The sequence below is a fragment of the Paroedura picta genome, chromosome 4 (assembly GCF_049243985.1).
Source record: "Paroedura picta isolate Pp20150507F chromosome 4, Ppicta_v3.0, whole genome shotgun sequence".
NCBI lineage: Eukaryota > Metazoa > Chordata > Lepidosauria > Squamata > Gekkonidae > Paroedura > Paroedura picta.
In genome coordinates this window covers 117,759,476-117,781,702 of record NC_135372.1, presented here as the reverse complement: position 1 = coordinate 117,781,702, position 22,227 = coordinate 117,759,476, and the positions used below count along the sequence as shown (strand labels likewise).

At 43.8% G+C, this 22,227-nt stretch overlaps 1 protein-coding gene across 18 annotated transcripts in view; it reads left to right on the top strand.

Annotated features, from left to right (window-relative positions):
* The window catches only part of EPB41L1 (erythrocyte membrane protein band 4.1 like 1), a 181,913-nt gene that overhangs the window by 91,464 nt on the left and 68,222 nt on the right, over nucleotides 1-22,227 (top strand). Inside the window, exon 1 of one of the 18 annotated variants that reach the window (XM_077335359.1) lies at nucleotides 1,540-1,674. The exons of 16 other annotated variants lie outside the window; for them this stretch is intronic. The gene's annotated coding sequence lies outside the window, so the exon portion shown is untranslated. Of the gene's footprint in view, nucleotides 1-1,539; nucleotides 1,675-14,570; nucleotides 14,686-22,227 lie in introns of those variants that run through there. One more of the 18 variants, XM_077335355.1, reaches the window with a different exon arrangement.

Sequence of the window (22,227 nt, the reverse complement as noted above, 5' to 3'; positions counted from 1 at the left end):
GAAGTGAGGTGGTACAAACACCAAAGGAGGAGATCATACTACCATCAGACCACATGAATAAGTTTTCTAACAGATCTTTGGTAAGAAAATTGAGATTGCCCATTTCTAAGTTTTCTCTAGAACCATTTATTTTGCTGGCTGAGCCAATGTTCTGATCTGAACCACTGCTTCTTCCTTCATGATGATGCTTTCTGTTCTTGCCATATATTGCTGATGTTCTGGCAATTAGACATGTTTTATAAACTCATCTCTTGTTATTATATAATCATGTTGAAAGATCATGTTTTATTTAGAAGCCGAAGCTTCTGTTTGTAAAATAACACCAGGTTCTGAGAAGAAAGGACGGAAATGTGTTTACTTACAATGTTGAAAGTTGTCCTTTGACAGTGTTAAGTAAGGATATGAGGGCGAGATTAGGTGTAGAGTACTTGGCTGTGTAAGTGTTCCACCATACTTTGTCATGACTCAGTGCACTTTCCAGTGGTGCTGGCGTATGCATGTGCATGCAGCACGTTTAACCAGAGACAGCTTGGCATAGTGGTTAAGAGCAGTGGCTTCTAATCTGGTGAGCCAGGTATGGTTGCGCACTCCTCCACATGCAGCCAGTTGGGTGACCTTGGGCTAGTCACAGTTCTGATAGAGCTGTTGTCACCGAGCAGAAATTTCAGGACTCAGTTCCAGCTATCTCACAGGTTGTTTGTTGTGGAGAGAGGACGGGAAGGCTATTGTAAGCTGCTTTTAGACTCCTTCTGGTAGTGAACAGGGTATAAAAACCAACTCTTCTTCCTCCTCTAATTTCTGGCATGCAAATGCTGCATGTAATTTGACTTGGCTGCTACTCTACACATAGTGGCATTTGCATGACCCATTTTTGTTCTCCTTCTAGTGTATTTTCTGTGCAAAATCTACTCACAGTGGTGAGCAGCTCCTATGTCTGAAAACTTACTCAGTGGTAGAGCATTGTGTGGCATGTAGAAAGTTTCAGGATCCATGTCCCAATTAGTAGGTGATGTGAAAGACCTCTGCACGAGAACCTGGAGAGTTGCTGCTATTTTGAGTAGACAGTACTGACCTTGATGGGCCGAGGGTCTGATTCAGTCTAAGGCAGCTTCATATGTTCTTCAATGTATTTTATATGAAATGTATTGGACAACACCCTAACATAGGTGTTTGGACTGCTAAGGGAAAAGCCATGTTGTGTTCCTTTACTGTTTTTGTATTGGTATTAGTGAGGAGGACAGCAAGTGGCTATTTGTTTTCCCAGAGACCTCGCTGAAATGAGCCAGATGTTGACAATGGAGGGAGACTGTGAAGGAAGAGAGTAAGCTCAATGAACACTGCTGGGTGCCTAACGAGTATTCCTGCTATTAGTCTGACACCATCTGCTAGATTTGTGTTGGTGGGAAATCCCAGGGGGCAGAGGGAGAAGGCGAGAGGCAACACCAGCATTTAGGTTCTGCTCTGGCAGTGTGGGAGGGGATCCCAGTTGTCTCTCCCCCCCCCCCCCCAGCTATGGGCTGTGAGGTTTGCAGCGACTGCAGTATGCATCAATCAATGTGTGGGGGTGTGAAAGTTAGAGAAGAGGTTGCTCTCTACAGAAGGGAGAGTGTTGTGCACGCAGCATCAGCCCAGTGGAGAGGAGTGATGCAGCAGAGATGGGGTGCCTTTGCAAAGGTAGGACCTGCTCAGTGGCAGAGGGAGAGGAGGGGAGGGAGGTAGAATAGGGGAGCCTTGTTTGTAGCACCGATTTCTTCTACAAGGTAGTCTTTCTGCACTATTCTGCTCTCTCTGGTCGTATGCATCATCTGGTCCTCAGAAGCCTGTGATCTGCACTGTTGTAACCTTGAGCCAGTGCAATGCAGTTTCTCAAACCTTTGCTGCAAAAGACATTGAGGTAGGATGAAGCAGCTGTTTTTGTTTACTGCATGCAAATTCCCCACTATCACCACCTTTTTGAAATATTTTTTTAACAGCTAGAGTTTTTCAGGTTTCTGTAAGGGGTTCCATTTAGGCTGATACTTTGTGCGCAGTAGAATAATATCTAGCTGTATTGGGGCCAGTGCTGCGGCTTATGTATCTGCAAACACATGAGTGTGAAGAGGGGCCCATCCAGTCTTTCTCAGCTGCGTTCCTTTGAATTTTGCATGCAACAGCTCAGGACATGGTTCCTGCACTCAACAGTGTCAAAATTTAGAATGCCATGGAGGAGAACTAGCGTCTAGCCTTGGAGGATTTTTTCTGTGCTTTTGTTAGCTGGGTGGGAGGAAATGAGGGTGAGCGTAGTGGCTTTAGCCACTTTAACCTGTGCAATGATGCTGCAATAGGAAATAACACCTGCCAAACCTTGTTCTGCCATGGTGCCCTTTTAAGATGCAGGGGCAGCCAGAAACACCAAAGAATGACCAAGCACAATGCTAAACAGTGTGGGTGAAGGGGGAAATGCCCACCTGCTACAGTCGATCAGGGAGAGAGAAAGAGAGAACCACTTTGGCCAGAGATAAGGGGAACAGGTAGGAACCATGATCAGGCTCCCATTACCTTACGTTTTGAAGGAGGCTTTTTCAGGAGCAGAGCTCTTGCTCACAGACATGGTTTCCAGTTTGCAGTCCGGCAGCTCTAAATTCTCATCATTTGTAAACTTGTGCTGAAAGTGGGGGTTTCCAAGCAGTGTTTGCATGGCTTCCAAAAACCAGAGACAGCTTTAGGAAAGGAGAACTGCCTCAGTGGTATTTAGCTGTATGAACTGTGCCAACTGAGCGCATACAAAGTCAACTTTGGCACCTGAACATATCCCTAGACCCCACTCTGGATCCTGCATTGATCTTCAGTTCTGCAGGTCTGAAAGAAAGGAGTTTTAAATAGAGAATCTGCATTTGGGGAATTACTTTCTGAGGTAGTGCAGTAATTCAGATCCAGGAATGAAAGGGAGGACAAAATCGAAGAGTAAATGAAAAGCAGGCAGTAAGTCATGACTGGAAGTGAAGGCAACGTGCAAGTCCAGTTATAGGTTTTAAGCATCCCTGGGCAGAGAGTACTTGGGATGCCCTGTACCCACTTCTGGGTTGGGAAATATTTGGAGATTTGGGAGTTGGAGCCTGGGGAAGGCACAGTTTGATGAGGGTGCATCAGGATACAATACCATAGAATCTGATCTCCAGAGTGGCCATTTTCTCCAGGAGAACCAATCCCTGTAGTCTGAAGATCAGTTGTAATACCTGGAGGTTGGCAACCTTATTTGCTTGTTTGCATATCCTTCTGCCCACTTGCAAGTTCTCCTGCCAACTGCAGTCACACTGCCCACATTAACTGTACACCCTTTCCCTAACGTGTGGTGGGTGTGGCTAGGAATGCCCCTGTCATGGCCATGGGGAATACTGCTTCTTAGTGCAGTACTCACAGGCTCATCTCCAGCATATGCGGCTGGAGGGACAGGTGACAAAGCACCCATAAGCAAGCGGGATATGAATGCAGGCATGGGGGGGGGGGGTGAGTCAGCAGCTGTGGCTCCCCCAGAATCCATTGGCCCTGGCAGCTGCCATACTACAAGGCAAGCCGATGCCTAGTCATATGGTATAGCTCAATCTCGTCAGCTCTTGGAAGCCAAGCAAGGTTGGCACTAGGATGGGAGACCACCAAGGGAAGCTCTGGAGAGGAAGACCATGGCAAACCATCTACCTCTGCTTCTCCATTTCTTTGAAAGCCCTTTGATGGGGTCTCCATAAATTAGTTGTGACGATGGCAGTTATGTACATACCTAAGTCAGGCCCAGTTCCATTGTGGGTATAGATTGGTCCCTGTGGTGCAAAACCAAGCTATATACTACCAGGATGGGCCCCCAATTACCTACCTGCTTCTGTTATTTCAAGAGACATTTAGCATACAGAGATGTTTAGCATGTCTGGCTGTTGAGGGGCCAGTGAAAAAGTTGGCAGCACCTAGCCTGCTTGAGAGGTGGATGTATTCAAGATTAGGATACAGTTTAGAAGCTCTGCAGTGTAGGCCACAGGGTCTGAATGTTTTCGATGTGGGTGTCAGGCCTCCCAAGGGAAAGCTTTCAACAGTTTCAGGTACTTGCTTCCCCTTCCAACGTGCAGCCTGCCTGCGTTTTCAAATGTCACTGTTCCTGGCAAGAGCGCCCAGGAAGCTTGTATGCTGTTGAACAAAGTTCAGATCTGTTGAGCTGCTAGTGCCATCAATGAGTTTACAGTTGGATAGTCTCATTACAAAGACAGCCAAACACAGCTTGTAGCTTGAATGTTTCAGCAGAGACAGCTAATTTTATATTGGGTCACAAATCCCAGTTCCTGCCCTATTTATGTGTTTTTATTTAATTGCTTTCAGAATGTGTGGAATTAGCACATTTGCTGAACTGGGAAAACACCCTGCTTCTGACTCCTTCCTTCCTGTGTTGGAACTTGAAGACTTTTTGTTTTGTTTCATTTAGTACCAAGCTACAGCCTCCGTGTTTCTAAACAACTAAAATTGTTGGTTTGAAGGGGAGCTCAGAGGGGAGCTCAACTATGGGGAGAATGGGGAGCTCAACTTTGCAGTGGTGGGGGTGGTGGGGTGAGAGTAGGGGGGGGAGTGCTTGGGAATGAGACTGAACAGATGCTCACCCCATGAGTTTACTTGGACATGCTTCAGCAATCCATTTCCGGGGCTAGCAGGGAAATGATAACAGCGCAAGAGGATTTACTAAGGAGGAAATGTTGCAGAGAAGAGTTAGAATGTTTAAAAGTAAAACTGAGGTCACAGTCACTTTTCATTGGGAGGCTCAAGGGCGAATAAGCTGTCCAAAATCTGTAGGAGAGTAAACTTGCACTCCTAGGTGACTTGAACTTTTCTGCATTGCAACAGTGGACTTTTTTTTTTTTTTTGCATAGCACTGGGAGTTGTTAGACATTGGCTGGAGAGTGATCTTCACTACTCCCCATGCTGTGAAACTGGCTGGGTTTTTGCCCAGCCAGCCATGCAAGTCATATTAACAGCTGTAGGTTTAAGGCCACAGGGGGGCTGATGGTCAGGAATCCAAAGTCATTCTTGTCTTGGCTCACATTCAATATTCATGCAGCACACTGGCATGGAAAAGACAATAATACTAGGAAAAGTTGAAGGCAGTAGGACAAGGAAGACCCACATGAAATGGATTGACTCAACAAAGGAAGCTTTGGGACTTAGTTTGGAAGATCGGGGAAAGCCTGTTAATGGTAGGATGTTTTGAAAGTCATTAATTCATAAGGTTGCAGTAAGTTGGAAGTGACTTGACAACACTATATACACCCTTGAGAAGTCAAGTGTCAAAATAGAGTCTTGCAGTGCCTGTCCAAGGATTAAGGTGGATAGTTGCTAGAAGGGGTGGCTGCGTAGGCTACATCTGTACTTGAGAAAGACAGCAGTGCTAACAGATCAAGGGCATACCTGCCATTCATACAAGGCTGTGGATTTAATGTTTTCTTTTCTCATCTTTTCTTCTCCTCCCAAGTCTTACAGCCCTCATACCCTTAGCCAATAGCAGCTGATAGTCCTAGGCAGCTTTGTTCCGAAGATGAAGGGAGGTGTGTATGTCTACTATCGTTAGAGGGAGCCTTGCAAGATACATAGAAAGATATTCATTTGTTTCAGAATGGAACTTGCCATCTAGGTTAAATAAGAAGGCTGAAACAGGGCAAAACATCTAAATAAGAGCTACCCCCCCCTCCACTGCTTGGAGACCCCCTGACCTTGAAGGGATTTATCTTTGAAGCAAACAATGGTAACTGTATGTATGCCTGAGGCTATGATGTGGGCATATATGTGGGCAGAATAGGAGATATTTATAGGGCTTGTGAAACTATAATGGGAACTTCCATGCCTTGACTTAAGCAATACCTGTAAAAGTAAATAACAGTATTATTTATCTGCCTGTCAGGCTGACGTGACTTTTTATTTTTGTATTTAGTTGAAATGCTACAAACGTCCCCAGGTTCATGGAGAAATCAACTTGTATTCCCAGTGTTTCAGTAGGAGAACAGACTGCACCTCAAAGCTGGATCCCACAGAGCTTTGAGCAGCAGCTCATAACACAGGCCAAGGCCCACACAGACGGCTGTGCCCACAGCAGGTCCTTTGCACTCAATGCTTTACTTCATAGCAACTAAGACACCCTTTCAGGCTGGATTCTGCATCAGGAGAAGGAAAGGGACAGTGCCTCGTTGATTGCCTTCAGAACGATTGCTCGGTTGGTCAAGTTGGCAGCTTGTAATGAAGAGCTGAATTGCAGCCTTTGTTGCCAGATCCTGGCATGTGCCAGTGCCAACGTCGGTCCTAGACTGTGCTTGCCACTATCCGCTGCCCCTTTGCAAAGTTTTCCCAGTTTGCATCTGTCAGGTTCAGCTGGGCACGTTAGGCGGAATGTGGACTTTGGATCCCTTGTTTGTATGGACGGCTTCTAGCCTGGCCCAGTATCTCCACTCTTTTCTCATTGTCACTCCTGGCACTGGCAGCCTTTTTTTTCAAGACTGTATAATCATTATCATCATTCAGGAAAATTACAGTTAAGACAAACAACTGGTTAGTTATACGTCTGGAGATTTTATAATCTCAATGGACTGTGGGGATGTGTGGGATGTGCAATAGGTCAGACTGTCATGAGAAGGATCACCCTGTAGTATGAGAGTCGGCTGTTGATTCAGCTGTCCATACCATCCAGTTATCATGGTGCTGATCATGTGGGTCAGGATTAACACCATGGAGGTTCTGATGATTCCTAGAACTACCCTATGCACCGTATGTGCCTCTCTGCACATGTCACTGCTCTTTTTTAAAAGTCCCACCGCTGCTTGGAGTAGCTGTGTGCAACAGGAGCCGGGGGTATTGGCAGTCCCATCTCTCCCACCTGTTTTGTTTGTATTGATTGGAAATTTTGCATTGGGGGTGAGGGATTCTGTAATATTTATTGAATGTGTTAATATATTTTAAAAATTGCTTCTTCTCCCAAACCCATGTAAGAAAAAACACAAATGTACATACAATACACACACAGTGTGCATTAATGAAAATATCAGGAGTTTCACAGATCTCCCACAGTGCACATATAGTAATTTGACCATCAGAGATTCAGGAAGTATGTGAATTTAACTATGCTAGTAGGAGATAAGTCTGCCATAAATCATTGCCTATGGGGAAGAATGCATTAAGGCACTTAATAAAGGTCACTTTGTTTGCAGCAAGACATACACATTTATACTATAGTAGTATTGCTGAAGATTGTGCCTAAAAGCAAAGCTAGACTTGATGAGGGATGAGCTTCTGTGTTTTTCTCCTCTCAGAATACACCTGGAAAGGGTCCTGATTTGAATCTGGAGTATACAGTGGCAGAAGGGAGCCAAAGCTTCCCCCCACCCCATTCTGTTTTCCTGATATGAAATACCTTGGGCAGAAAATGTCAGACTCAAGAAAACCTAACCTCCCCAAAGCCGTGCCACAGTCCTGAAACAGATTTGGGGAACACATGTGTGCTTTTAAAATATTTTTGAAAAAATGACTGGAAGCTCATGAACGCAGCTCCAAGTCTCACCTTACTGCTGTGCCATTCTAAACAGAATTACTCCTTTCTAAGAGAGCCAGCTTGATGTAGTGGTTAGGAATGCCAATTTCTAATTTGCTGAGCCGGGTTTGATTCCCCGCTCTCCCACATGCAGCCAGCTGGGTGACCTTGCGCTCACCACAGCACTGATAAAGCTGTTCTGATCAAGCAGTAATATCAGGGCTCTCACAGCCTCACCTCCCTCACAGGGTGTCTGTTGTGGGGAGAGGAAAGAGAAGGCAATTGTAAGCCACTTTGAGACCCTTTTGGATAGAGAAAAGCAGCATATAAGAACCAGCTCTTCCTCTTAGTCTACTGAAATTGGTCTGCCCAAAAGGGTGTAACTCTGCTTAGGACTCAAGTATATGTTTTGTTGAATCTATGAACTAGGTAAAGTGACTTTAGGCAAGTGACTGTCCTTAACCACCCCTGCCCCCAATCCCCATCTGCAGTGTAATTAATAATGATGATAGACTCACAATACAGATGTTATCAGAGTTACTGAGCTAATATGCATGTAGTGCTTCGAGCATCATAAAACACAATGGAAAGGCTATGCTTTATCATTGTCGGGGGAGGGAAACAACCTAGAAAAATGAAACCGATGTCACATATTATTGGGGTTTTTCATCCAGCAAATCTGGAAACAAGATAATTCTACCTGTTTTAACAGTCATGTGGATAGTGGTGGGGATGGGATTGAGGACCTTTATTGTGAGAAAGAGATGGGAAACAGGGAAGCCAATATTTCTGGGCCAATTTCTGTTAGTGTGGAATGCCTTCCTAAAGCAGTGTCAAAGGGTTTGCAGATAAACCAGTATTGTATCCATGTTCCCTGAAAAGGAGGAGAGGCTGTTCAGATCATAGAAAGATTTGTTTTGTTGTCATTCGGTTAGATTGGGCTCTCATTGCAGGTCTGCAGCAGGTTGCACGAGGGTTTGCTAACTGGCCAGCTATATAATCTGGCCTGATTTATTCTGCAAGTGTTTTTGCATCCCAGCTGCTTGTTTTTCCTCCTCTCTGTAGTATAGTTTCAGTGAGCAGTTTTTAATTTGCATACATTTTAATGCACTTCCAAATGTGCAGATGAACACTTGGCAGGGTTTTGCTTTGGCATGGTCTACACATGCAGTGGGAGAATGGACAGGTGCCTCATCAGGCTGCAGGTAGGAGAGTTGTATTTTAATGCTCTCCTTGCAGATTAAAATAAGGCACATCAAGGCATGAGGCCTGAGCCTAATCTTTTTCATGCTGTACTAGTTGGAAGCCAGCCTGATTTAGTGGTTAAGAAAGGCGGACTCTAATCTGGAGAACCAGGTTTCATTCCCCACTCTTCCAAATGAAGCCTGATGTGTGACCTTGGGACAGCCATAATTCTCTCAGAACTCTCTCAGCCCCACCTGACTCACAAGGGGGGCTGTTGTGGGGAGAGGATGGGGAGAGAATCATAAGCTGCTTTGAGATTTCTTAAGGTAGAGAAAAGCAAGCTATAAAACCCAACTTTTCTTCTTCCAATTCTTAGAAATTATTAATGTCTACTAGCCTGCGACCTGATTACTACCTAGAGTTGCCAACTCCATTTTCGGAGCTCCCTGGAAATTTGGGGGTGGATCGTGGGAAAGTGGGGTTTCGGGAAGGGAGGGACTTCAGCAAGGTATCGTCATATCACATAAAATGTGAAGGGTCCTTAAGACAATATGGTGGCTCTAGGATTGGACCTTGGGGGGGAAGGCACTTCCCACTGAGGGCCACTCAGAGAGGCTGGCACAGCGTTGGGAAGCACTGGGGGGGGCTCTAATTGCCCCTCGCTGAGAGGCCCCCCCCCACTGAAAGTTGGACACTCCTGCTAGGGAGTGGGGTGGAGTGGGGTAGGGAGACCATCATGGCAAATTACTTTGTAAAAGAAATTTGGTTAGGTTTTTTACATCCTGGGTTTTGTAGCATCTGCTATATATTCATTCCAACATGCCCAGCTTCCACAACACAAGAATCCCCTGGTCTACAGTTCCTTTTCTGGCTAATCTTAATATTTTTCATTGAAGGTCATACCATTAAGTTAGCCTCCTTAGTTTTAATTGGAAGCTGGGGAAGGCTTCTGCACCACTCTGCCTCCCTCCAAGCAGTTATTAACTTTCACCAGCCGAGAGACAGCATACTAAAACTACCCAGACAGCTCCTGAGTTGTGTGACTGTTGCTATGACATATTGTTACTAATGCACCATTACCATCCCTATGACAGGGCATGTCGATACTAACGCAGTGTCTCTGGGATGTCAGATCTCAGCAGAGATGTGAAAATATTAAAGTCATCACGCAACGTTTTGAAACAGTGGAGACACAACAGTATCATGCACAAGGCTTTTACTGGCACCTTTTATAGCCAAAGGGTTGAAAAAAAGCACAATGGAAATAAATGTAGCATTAGAATGGTGCCAAAAAGAAGGACACCCAACAGGAGGCTACATTTTTAGACCAAACCAAATCAAGAAAGGCCTGATCCGCAGTGATTGCAATTAGCCACACTGGCTCAAAGCAAAACAAAAAAAAACTCTCATACAATACATTTTATGAGGGCCATCCAGTACAATGCAAAAGAATATACGAGCTTTTCTGTTCTTCAGAAGGCTTCTTTATGTTTCATTTTATTTTTAAAGGGTGCTGCAGGGCATTTTTAAACAGTGTACTGACCTACAGGCCACTGAGATGGCTCTATTTCTTGTGGGAGCCGATCTGGCTTCTGCATACAATAAAACCTGAGCCAGGGCCTTGCTGGCTGATCTCAAATTTTGCTGTGGTTCATATAGGAATTAATTTAGGATTAGTGAAGTGAACATTTGGGAGCCACTTTAATCCCAGGGTTGAATTCTGAACGCTGTGTATCCTCTTAGGTTGTGCTAGAAAATGATTATTTCACAGCGTGTACAGTGTTGTTGATTGGCAACTGTGAGTGTACTCTTTGATGGCAGAGCTGGAGTCCTTATGCCCCCATTTTCTTTCTTACACAAAAATTTGTATCTGTGAAAGCAGGCTGTGGGTTGCTTATCATTGAGGGAAACACACTGCACATGCCCAAGGCGCTGTGTTTTTCTCTTCCGTATCCTGAACTGACTTGGTTTAGAGTGAATTCAAAACACACTTGGTTGCTCCGCCTATCATTTATTTGCCTATTCTTTGTGTGGCATTTAAATGACAGAACAAGCCTTTACAAGTATATCCAAATAAAAAAGATTAGATCATTAAAATGGTGGCTTGTACATTCCTCAAGGGTAGAGAATGTACCCAACGTTGTTCTCTGTTGCCATAAAAAAAAGAACAGCATTTCTGGCACCTTCAAAACTAACAGAAGTTTTAAGATCCTGTGAAAATGCGTGCCACAATGCATTTGTTTAAAAACCAGCAGACACATTGTGACACAAACATTTGCAGGATGCCACAAAACCCACTGTTTCTCAATTCTGTGTTTTCTCTCTGTTGTTTGGCACGGTGAGGTTTGATCCATATTTAGGGAAGAGGATGGAAAGAAGTGGCAGCTTCTAATCCGTTGAGCCGGGTTTGACGCTCCACTCCTCTGTATGCAGCAAGTTGGGTAACTGTGGGCTAGTCACAGTCCTATTAGGGCTGTTCTCACAGAGCAATTCTCTTAGGACTCTCTCAGCTCCACCTACCTCATAGGGTGACTGTTTGGGGGAAGAGGAAGGGAAGGCAATTGTAAGCCGCTTTGGGGAGTGAAAAATGGGGTAAAAAACCCCCAACTGTTCTTCTAACTGGCGCTGCACCCTGAGCTGTGTGCCTGGTACCCTGGTGTCAGTCCTTTTTAGTTCTTGCCTTACCTTCACTCAGGGCCAGCCAGTCACTGATGGCTATGTTATAGGCAAGAAGAGCTGATTAAAAAAAAAAACACAATACCAGACACTCATTACTAATAAAAGAAGTTGATGGCACAACAACTATTAGGGGGAGAGAGAGAGCCTCTCAAAGGCAGCTGGGCTTGGCACTGAAGGGCCTGTGGATGGACTGCTCTGAAAGAGGCCAATTCAGTCTAGACAGACAGATGGAGTGAAGAGGAAAGAGGCAGGTTAATAGATAGAGGCCTCTCGTCTTGGAGGCACCCTGAGCCTTGGGGTGAATGACTCCCTAAGGGAAATGAATCTGTATTTGTTTCTTTATATAGGCTTGAATAGATACGGATTCGGAGGAGTTTGAAGAATTCCTTATGAGGAGTAAGTGAAGCAAGGGTGAGGTTGGAGGCCAAATCAGGTCATCCTCAGCTCTTGATATTGTGCCCTTTCCGATTTCTGAAGCTCAGAGTGGCAACATTACACAGTGGCTGGTTTCTGGATTTCCTTAAGATATTCCACATTCAGGTTTTCATATGGAAACACAGCAGCCTAGACTGGTACCAGAACAAGGTAAGCAACATCTCAAGGACTGATAAAGCCAAAACTACTAATGTAGTAACAACAGTGTTTGGAAAGCTAATGGGTCCCAAAACTATCTCTTGGGGCTTTCCAAACTCTTTTCGGCCACAGCTCCATCTGGTAGTACATATACATTATGTGACACCCCTCTGAACTTTTATTTTCTTTTGCTTCTGCATTGTCCACAAAAATTACACTATCTGTATAGCTGCAGCCAGAGAATAGTCCTCCGTGGAGGCTATGGAATGCAGCTTCCTCTGCCATTTCCTTTATTACTCATTCCCTGCTTCCCATGTCTGTCTGTGAGGTCAGCTTCCCTGTTCTAGAAAATTGTGTAAGAATTAATGGATAGCAGATGGAACACAGCTCCAGGTACCACGATTTCAGAGCTGACTCCAGAAACCTTTCTTTGTACTGCACATGGATGAGTGCAAAAGGAAAGGAAGGTCAACTGTGTAATATTTTTTGGTCCTGCAGGAAGAATGAGAAATGGCTTAAAACAAGTTTGCCATGAACTGCATGTGAAATTTCTTGTAAAGCAATTTCTAAGGTTTGTCCTAGAATTAAAGTCATGTGATTTTCAGGGCAAGTCCACAAACTACCAGTTCCTCAAAAATTGTTAAAATATAAAGGCATAATGATAGATTCTATCACTACAAACTGGCTTGACTGATGCTTGCATCAGCACATTTAATAGCCAGGAGGAGGGATACAGAAAGGAAATCACAGTGGGCAGGGCTGTTTAAGGCTTGTGCTGATTTATTTGGCTGAGGTTGCAGGGATTCCCACACTATATAAACTGAGTATATGTAGCTGTGGGTGGATCATTCCTGGAGGGCTGCTGGGGCAGACGACAGGTTAAAGCTTCATTTGCTTAAGCCAGTGAAGAACAATGACTCAAGTCTCAGTGAGAAAATCAAATAATAACTAGATAAGTGTGGAGTGTAGGGGATTCCTAGTTATCCATAAGATTCAGAAGGTGGCACCGCACAAGCTACTTCTAACCAGTTTTCCAGAAAACTAATTGTATGGTGAACCATATAATGATAAATCAAACTTGCAGATAGGGAATCTTCAAGTGGCTTGTTGCGTGAACCATAAAATACCTCATAAAACCCAAACATCTACACATCTATCAATTTACAATGAAATATATGTTTTATAAATGGCAGCAGGCACTAAAAAATGTGCAAAAGCCTAGAACTGCTTTACAAGACAGGGCGGGAACACCAGTAGCCTGTTCCAGAGCTTTGCAGAAAATAATGAAAAGACCTGGAATGGGCCACAGACCTGGAAAGGTAGGTATGATAAGTAAATCTGGTGCACAAATTCAGAGAGAGGTAGGCCTTCGGTTTTGTGGGTCGCAGGACATATAGGCTTTTAAAGATTAATGACTCCTTGAGCTGCAGATAGCTCAAAAAGAATAATAGAAGAAGTGCTTCCAGAAATTCTTCAAAGTTCTTTCTTTATATATTCTACTAACAAAAGGGGCTCTTCCAAAGTCAGAGATACAATTCCCTCCAGATGGCCATCCTTTCTGAACAGCATAGTTTCTCTTTTATTTGGGTTCACATTCCATGATAAGGGCCTTATTTCAGTCCCTTCACCAAATCCACTGAATTCTGCCCCCCCCCCCAATCCATCATATGACTTTTCTCTCATGTTGCATCCATAATAAATCTGGATAGCGCCATAGGGGGTCTCCACATGAACAATCATTCTGTGGGTGTTCAACAACAGGCCAGAGTCTACTTCCTCCAGCTCAGCCAGAGTACCTGCTAGTAAACTCAGGCAGATAGAAAATTAGAATAACCACTGATGTGCCCCTGATATTCACCTTACAATCCATGCCAGCTATTGTTTGTACTGGTAATCTGTGGAAAGAGAGAGAGAGAATGATGGAAGATTCCAGATATCTCTTAGTCTGGGGGTTGATGAAAGACCACATAACCAGCAAGGATAATCTACAGCACAATGACACTAAGGGCTTCCTCCAGCCAAGCCTTGGTCATGCACATCAAGTCAATACATTCATCTAAAAAGTAAATCACAGTTTTTGAGATCTTATATGTGTAGATCAGACAGTACTCACTATCAAGGTCAGATGTGGTAGAGTTTGAGAGACATCTTTCACACTCATTTCTTTGAATTAGGTGGGAACTGGACATACAAAGAGCAGCAGGACATCTCTGCTTTTGTCTGATGCAGCATTCTCTCCTCCCCCACCATACCTCCTAGACCCATGCACCACTTCAGTAACATTAGGCCTCTTCAAAGTCATGTACTAATTTATTTATTTAGGCCATTTGTATGCCCTGCCTTTTTCCTGGCATGGTCAAGACCCAAGGCAGGTGGCAACAAATAAAACTAATGAAATACAGTTAGAAAGAGGTAATTAAAAGTGACTAGAATATTTAAGCCTAAAACCATTCAAGCTGCCTAGAAGCCCTTACAGGAGAGAAAAGTGGGGTATCAATTCAGTAAATTCACCCTCACCATAAGGCCTGAAGAATAGCAGGGCTCAAAAACAAAGCTAAAATACTGGGGCTTTGACATATATTTTTAATCTCTCCACTTGATTCCCCAGACTATCAGTAAGAGAGCAAAAACCGAGGGAGATTGAGCAATACCTTTTGGCATTGTCCAGGGAGATCTGATCAGAAGTGGCGGCACCAGACCAATCCATTGATGTTCTCCTTCAGGTTGGTAGGAAAGGGGAGTCTTACCCTTACCCTGACTCTTACCCAGCTAATGTTTCAGGCAGAATTTGGCAGTGGCGGGGGGTGAGGTGGATAAACAACAACAAAATTGCAGGTCTTCTTCCCCCACTTCATGTTTCAGGCTATCTTTTCCCCTTTTCAAATGTTACAGTCACCTGTATTGTGAGCCTATTGAGGGAAGCATGTACTACCTACAGTGCAGCTCTCAGTACTTGTGTAAACAGGGCAACATGGAGGTTTTCCATGTACATATTACACACTGGTACACACAAAGAAGAAGGTCTCCTGTATGTCCCCCAAGAGCTTTACGGTCTGCAGAGCAAAATGTGTTCAGGAGCCCGGGCCCCAAAGAGATTAAATTGGCCTCAGCCAGGGCCAGGGCCTTTTCAGCCCTGGCCTGGTGGAATGCTCTATGACTAATAGCCCCTTAACTGATGTCTGTGACTTTCAGCAGTCACTTGAGAGCATGCAGTCTGCCACGAAGGAAGACAATAGAAGGCATAATAAAAGCTAGGACACGATTTCAGTTCCTTCATTGTCAACCTTAAAGCTGTCTAAAAACATACGTAATTATATTAAAAAATTAAACAAAGATATGAACAGGAAGGAGGGCCAGTGAAAATAGTGAGGGGAATGCTAGACAAAAGAGAAATGTCTTCACTTGCTGGCCCTTTCTGCATGCACAGTTTATTCTTGATTTTCACTGAATTCTAATGCTGTGCATGCACTCTCCACCTTTGTGTGTTTCTGGTTATTCTGGGTAGATTCCTGGAGTATAGACTCTTGTATTACAATCAGAAGAATCACAGTTAGTTTGGTGAGGGATGGACTGTTCCAGTTGCATGAATCTACCAGTTGGTCAGTTTCATTAAGGGAGTGCTCATTGGAAGACAAGGTCTTTGATCTGTTGTGTTGTGCTGCCCACAACACTCAGTTGGGAGGGGTGTGTGTGTGTGCATTCATACTTACTTGCATGTCTACCTGAAGAAGATATAGTCCTGTGGCTGTGACTGTAACTGCCCCCCCCTTTTTCTGTGACTCAAAGTATGCACAAACTTTCCATTTTGCTGTTAAGTATTAGTTGAACTTCACTTCAATTATCATGTTTCTAATACCCCCCAGGGAGCATTATGCTCTGTAAGCACCAACAAGCTGGTGATCCTTGCCCCAGGGATGCTTGCCTGGCCTCAACCAAGGCCAGGGCTAGGTTTTTTTTCTGTCCTTGCCCCTACTTGATGGAATTGTTATACATTTGATTTAGCTTTGGCTTTTGAGTAAAGGGGAGGAAAGAACACCCCAAAAAGAAATTCAAATAAGTTAGAGATAATGTGGCCAGAAAGCAAACTGAGGGCTGAAGAGAGGGAAAGTGATGTAGAAGCCAAAATTAATCCCAAATGAGGTGCCTAGGGAACTTAATGAAAAAGCAGAACGGTTTAGAAAGACCAACAGAAATACACCATGAAAGCCAATGCAAAAAAGTCCAGTGATAGAAGGGAACAGCCAAATCTCCCTGGGAAGGAAATTCCATATTTTTGGTGCCAAGGAAGCACTTCATGAAAAAAAATCTTTAGAACTGCTTAATTTATATAAGCCTGTTATCTGGAACACAATATTTGGGTTTCAAAAGAATGCAGAGTATTTTCACAAGGACTACAGGGGCTGTTCCATCAGTAGTGGAGAGGGGTAGTAGTAACACTGAAGGAGGTTGAGAATTATAGAGAGGCCCCTGATTACCAGAACTGCTTTCCCATGACCTTATTTCATAGACGACCCTCTTCAGAAATTCTGTAGCATGCCCTCTATCTGTAGCCACTGAGGGCTGGAACCAGTTATTTTGTTTTCATTTTTTAAAAATAACAACTTATCAAGCCATATTCTGTGCCCAAATTCAGATTGCATGTAGAGGTCTTACAATACAGTATTCTCAGCTTCGTCTGTCATGATGACATGTTGTTGCTACATAAAATCCACAGCCAAGATTGAGGGCAATGGCTAGGGAAAGGAAGGGAAACACGGCATTAAGAGGTGAAGTTTGGGAGTGGGTGAAATTATTGCAGAGGGAGGCATCTTCTAGAAATAATGTAGGTGCTTGCCATTACTGAACACACTAAATCTTTGCACCAAGAGAGCCATATGGTGTGATGATTAAGAGTTGCAGCTTAGAATCTGGAGAACCAGGTTTGATTCCCCATTCCGCCTCCACCTGCAGCCAGCTGGGTGACCTTGGGCCAGTCACTGTTCTCTCAGAGCTCTCTCAGCCTCACCTACCTCACAGGGTGTCTGTTGTGGGGAGAGGAAAGGTAGGCAATTGTAAGCTGCTTTGAGACTCCTTAGACTGGTAAAAAGCAGTGTACAAATAAACAGCTCTTCTTCCTCCTTTGGAATGGGTCACTGTTATCTTGGCTTTCGTGTTAGCAGTCAGCTCCTGAGATAACACTCTCCTTCTCCCAGCTTCTCCAAAGACTTCCTCCTCTGGCAAGCAAGAGCATTTTATAGCACAAAGGCCTACTCAGCAGAGGGCGGAGCTAGCAGTCAGCTCCTGAGTCAGCTCCATGCATAGTTGTTAGGAAGACAGACTCAAAAGAGACAATAACAGAACACCACTAGTGGTTACATATAGCTCTCAACTCAAAACAGTTCAGCGCATCATCAGTGACTTACAGCCTCTACTGGATAATGACAGTTCTCTTTCCCAAGTAGGGGGGGGGGGCTTTTCTGGCACACAGACATCCCCCCAATCTCAAACAACTCCTTAGCCATAACAATGCAACATCTAATTTGAACATGAACACTGGTACCAGAGCTTGCAACAAACCCAGATGCCAACTTTGCTGCTACGTACACTCCAATAGCACAATCACTGGACAATCACAATAGCAACATCACAAGCTTATTCACTTGCTCATCTTCTAATATTGTATATGCCATTAAATGCCAACAAAGCCCCTCTGTTCTCTACGAAGGGCAAACAGGTCAAACTCTCCACCAAAGAATTATGGACATAAGTCTGACATCAAAAACCAGAGGACTGAAAAACCTGTAGGGGAACACTTCAGCCTTCCAGGACATTCACTAAGGGACCTCAGAGTAGCTGTTTTATTGCAAAGGAACTTCAAGAACAGACTAGAAAGGGCGATCGCAGAAATACAAGTTATTACAATACTCAAAACAATGGCATACCCTGGACTCAACAGGACATAGGGTTTTTAAATCTCACTATGCATGCTAACCTCATTCAACTTTTATATCCACATTCCTTACAATCCCATTTTATTTTATTTTATTTTATTTTATTTTATTTTATTTTATTTTATTTTATTTTATTTTATTTTATTTTATTTTATTTTATTTTATTTTATTTTATTTTATTTTATTTTATTTGGGACAATGGGACTGTAATGTGATGTTAGCAATATGTAATGTAATTTTGAATTTAACTTTCTGGTCTCAGGGCAAGAACTTGCTAGCACAGCTTGTCACTTCCACGCTTGGGTGGAGATGGATGGGGCCAGCAACTAGTCTCTTTTAATTATTTCTTTTCACCACTGGGAAAGTGTCTTCTATTAATTACTAACATGGACAGTTTTATTTCTCCAATGTTTTTGTGAATTACAAGTGAACTCAAAAGGACTGATTAGCTGCTTTAGCAAAGAACTATCATATGGCATAATTTGGCTTAATTTGGATATTGTGATGCAGGTTACTAATTGGCCACAATTTACTTTTGCCTAATATCTGTGCACTTATGACCCTTGTTCCATTTAGTTTGAGGAAGAGTGCATGCACATGAAAGCTCACACCTTGAGCAAATCTTTGTTGGTCTTAAAGGTGCTATTGGACTCAGTTTTTGTTGTGCTACTACTTCAGACCAACACGGCTGCCCACTTGAATCTATAGAAGCAGTATTCAAATCAAAGATTTTCTTGGGAAGTGTGACTTCTCTGAAGAAAAAGCTTTGGCTTTGTCATGGAAAATGTGCAAATTTTCTTTCTGCCTTGTAAATATTCTTTCTGGCTTGTAAATCAAGAGAGGTTGGCTGTGTGTGTGGGGAGGGGGAGAGGTTTAGTATTTGCTAATCATAACAAGAACCCTTGCTCACCATCAGCCATCCGAATTGAAGTCTGCAACGTAAACAGCTCACAGGCTCTGTTTAAATTTAGGGAAGAGAAAAAAGATTGCTCCTCTCTGCATGGCTGCTAACGGGACTGGTGCTGGACTTCCACTGAGCTCTCATCTACTGTAGATTTCCTCTCTGTCCTCCTCCTCCAGGGGTTTCTGACAACAGGGCCTTCTTTTGGGGAAGAAGGCTGTGTTAGGGAAGGTCTTTGAAATTCTCGCATCGATTGGGGCTGATATTTAATTATTAGTTCTCCATTGCCTGGAGATGTTCCTCTATAGCAGGCTCTGGTGAGCTGGGTTTGATTCCCTGCTCCCCCACATGCAGCCAGCTGGGTGACCTTGGGATCCCACAGCACTGAGAAAGCTGTTCTGCCTGAGCAGTAATATCAGGGCTCTCTCAGCCTCACCTACCTTACAGGGTGTCTGTTGTGGGGAGAGGAAAGGGAAGGTGAATGTAAGCCGCTTTGAGCCTCCTTCGGTTAGAGAAAAACAGCATCTAAGAACCAACTCTTCTACAAGTACAGACACCTTCAAGAAGGGACTGGATCAGCCTTTCTCAGCCAAAGTTTCTTGAAACCCTGGAGTCTGTTGACGGCCTTGGAAGGGTTTCCTGAATGGATAGGAGTTAATTAATTTTTTTAAAATGTGTTAAACATTTATTTGTTAAAATATGACCATATATGGGCATGTTGTCCCACCCTCCCACCCCAAAATTGCTAGTGATGGCCCTGGGGGGGGGGAGGAGAGGGGCCCTGGGGGGGTGTCCACAGCTCTGCTCCCCATCCATATTCTGCACCATCGCTCCACTTCTGGGGGTTCTCGAAGCCTGAATCACATTTTAGGGGTATCTCGACTGTAAAAAAGGCTGGATTAGATACACCACTGGGGCTGAGACCCATCATTGGCTATGAGCCACAAGATCTAGATCAGGGGTAGTCAACCTGTGGTCCTCCAGATGTCCATGGACTACAATTCCTGTGAGCTCATGGGAATTGTAGTCCATGAACATCTGGAAGACCACAGGTTGATTACCCCTGCTCTATAGCAGTCTTTCTCAATCAGGGTTTCATGAAACAGTGAACAGTTACCATTTTCTGGAACAGACCTGTGTTGCTTTCCATATGTTGTTCCATCTTTAGGTTGTGGGAACTTCAACAAAACGACAAAGTGCATGCAGGGTTGGGGGGGATATAATGGCTTCTCTTCCGAAATGAAGTATTGGTGGATTTCTGTCCAGGTACATGAAAGTGACAATGAAGTATGACACTTTAAAAGCTGTCTAAAAAGTCACTGTTTCAAAGGTGATATGGAGATCACTTTTGACTCTCAGAGGCTAATCCTTTCATTGCATCTGTCAATCAAAGCTTCCACTATAAGCAGTTGGATTTCTTTTTGAAGCCATGTGACATTCTCCCTACCTTTAAGATGAATTTTCTAGAGGTTGGAGGGAGATTTTCTATTTCCAAGGTGCCAGCATCAAAGACAAAGATGATGGGCCAGTGTACACCCACCATATAAAATGAAATGTGCAAATCATCATAGAGAGTTCTCTGGAACCATAAAGCTTAAGAGATTTACCCTAAACCTAAGCTTTTGTGGACTAGAGCTCACTTCGTCAGATGCATGAAATGGTATTCTCATTTCACAGCTACATACTTTGCTATAGGGCAAAGACCGTAAACAGTGGCAATTAATGTTTTACTTTGTGCATTTCATAGTCTTGTGGCCCGTTGTTTACAATTTTACAATTTTACCCTATAATGAAGTCAAAGCCTCTCCTTGAACATATTTACCATGGTTAATCTTGGATTCAAATGGGTAGCCGTGTTGGTCTGAAATAGCACAACAGAATCAGAGTCCAGTAGCACCTTTAAGACCAACAAAGATTTATTCAAGGCATGAGCTTTCGAGTGCGTGCACTCTTCCTCAGACTATGAACTACCATCATAACCGTGGAAATATAAAGCAAAAGTTAATCCTGTTAAATTAGTAAACTGTGTCACAACATCCAGATTCAGCCATATGTTAATTCTTTGCTAAAACAGCCAATCAGTCCCCTTGAATTCAGTTGTAGTTCACAAAAAACATAGGAGAAATAAAACTGTCTATGTTAGTGATTAACGGCTGTCACTTTGCCATTTGTTGCTGGCCCCATCCTTCTCCACTCAAGTGTGAAAACCTTGCAAGTGAAAAGCTGTGCTAAAGGAGAGTTTCAGTTCACTCAGCTACAGCCAATGCATGTCCCTAGATGGCTAAGGGCTCCTTGACCCCACTTCTTCTCCTCTTTGCTCTTTTTCCATTCAGCCTCAGCATTTGCTGCTGTGCCGCCACCCCTCCCCCTCTGTTTTACTCTCTTCCACTGCACTTTCATCCTTCTACCATCACATTAGCTTCCAGTGAATCTTCCTGCCAGCTCCTCTGTTCTTATACTTCTACCTCTCTTTTGGCTCCACCCTTTCCTCTTCCATCTGCCAATCCCTGTTCTCACTGTTTTCCTCATCCTTTCCCTTCTGAAGCCACTGAAGCCCAGTATTCACAAGCTGTGGCAGCAGGTTTCATCTCCAGCCAGAAGATTCATATGGTACCAGCAGGTGAATTCATGCCCCTTCCAGCCAGCTTCTGTGATGACCATGGAGCCTGTGAGGCAGAGCACCCCTGTTTCCTCCCAAGAGTTGTTAATTTGAATAATAACAGACCTATTCCAGCTTGCAAATGTTTCCTGCCCACATGGCTCTTATCACTTCAAGGCTGGAGTCAAGAATCTGATAATTAGTCCTTCTTGGGAACTTCTGGGCCATATAATGGAAGGGGGAAAAGCAGGAGTCATAGAATCATTGGTTTTATGAGTTTGTGTTGTCTCTAGAACATGGCTTTGTCTAGAACTCATAAAGCATGGCTTTAGGAGTTTGTGTTGTCTAGAAATAAATTTCTTCTCTAAAGTATTTAATAAACATATATATTTTAAAGCAGTGGTCCCCAACCTTTTTATCACTGGGGACCACTCAATGCCGGGGACCACTCAACGCCTTTTACTGATGCCCAGTGGGGGGGTAGTTTACTCCCCTACTCTCAACCACTGCACTAACGCTCTCTGATCGCTATGGTAATGTTTAAACATCCCTTCGAAATAAGATACAGACACACCACAACAATTAACATAAGGAACATTTTATTTTCATGGAAATTTTAGCTCATGACAATGACAAATTAATGGGAACCCTGAGCTTGTTTCTCTGCAACGAGATAGTCCCATCTGGGAGTGATGGGAGACAATGACACCCGAAGTGTGTTGTAAAGGGCCAGGGGGGGGGGAGAAGGCGTCCTTCGGGGCCCACCTCCAATTAGTCGAAGGACCACATGTGGTACGCGGCCCACAGGTTGGGGATCGCTATTTTAAAGTACTGA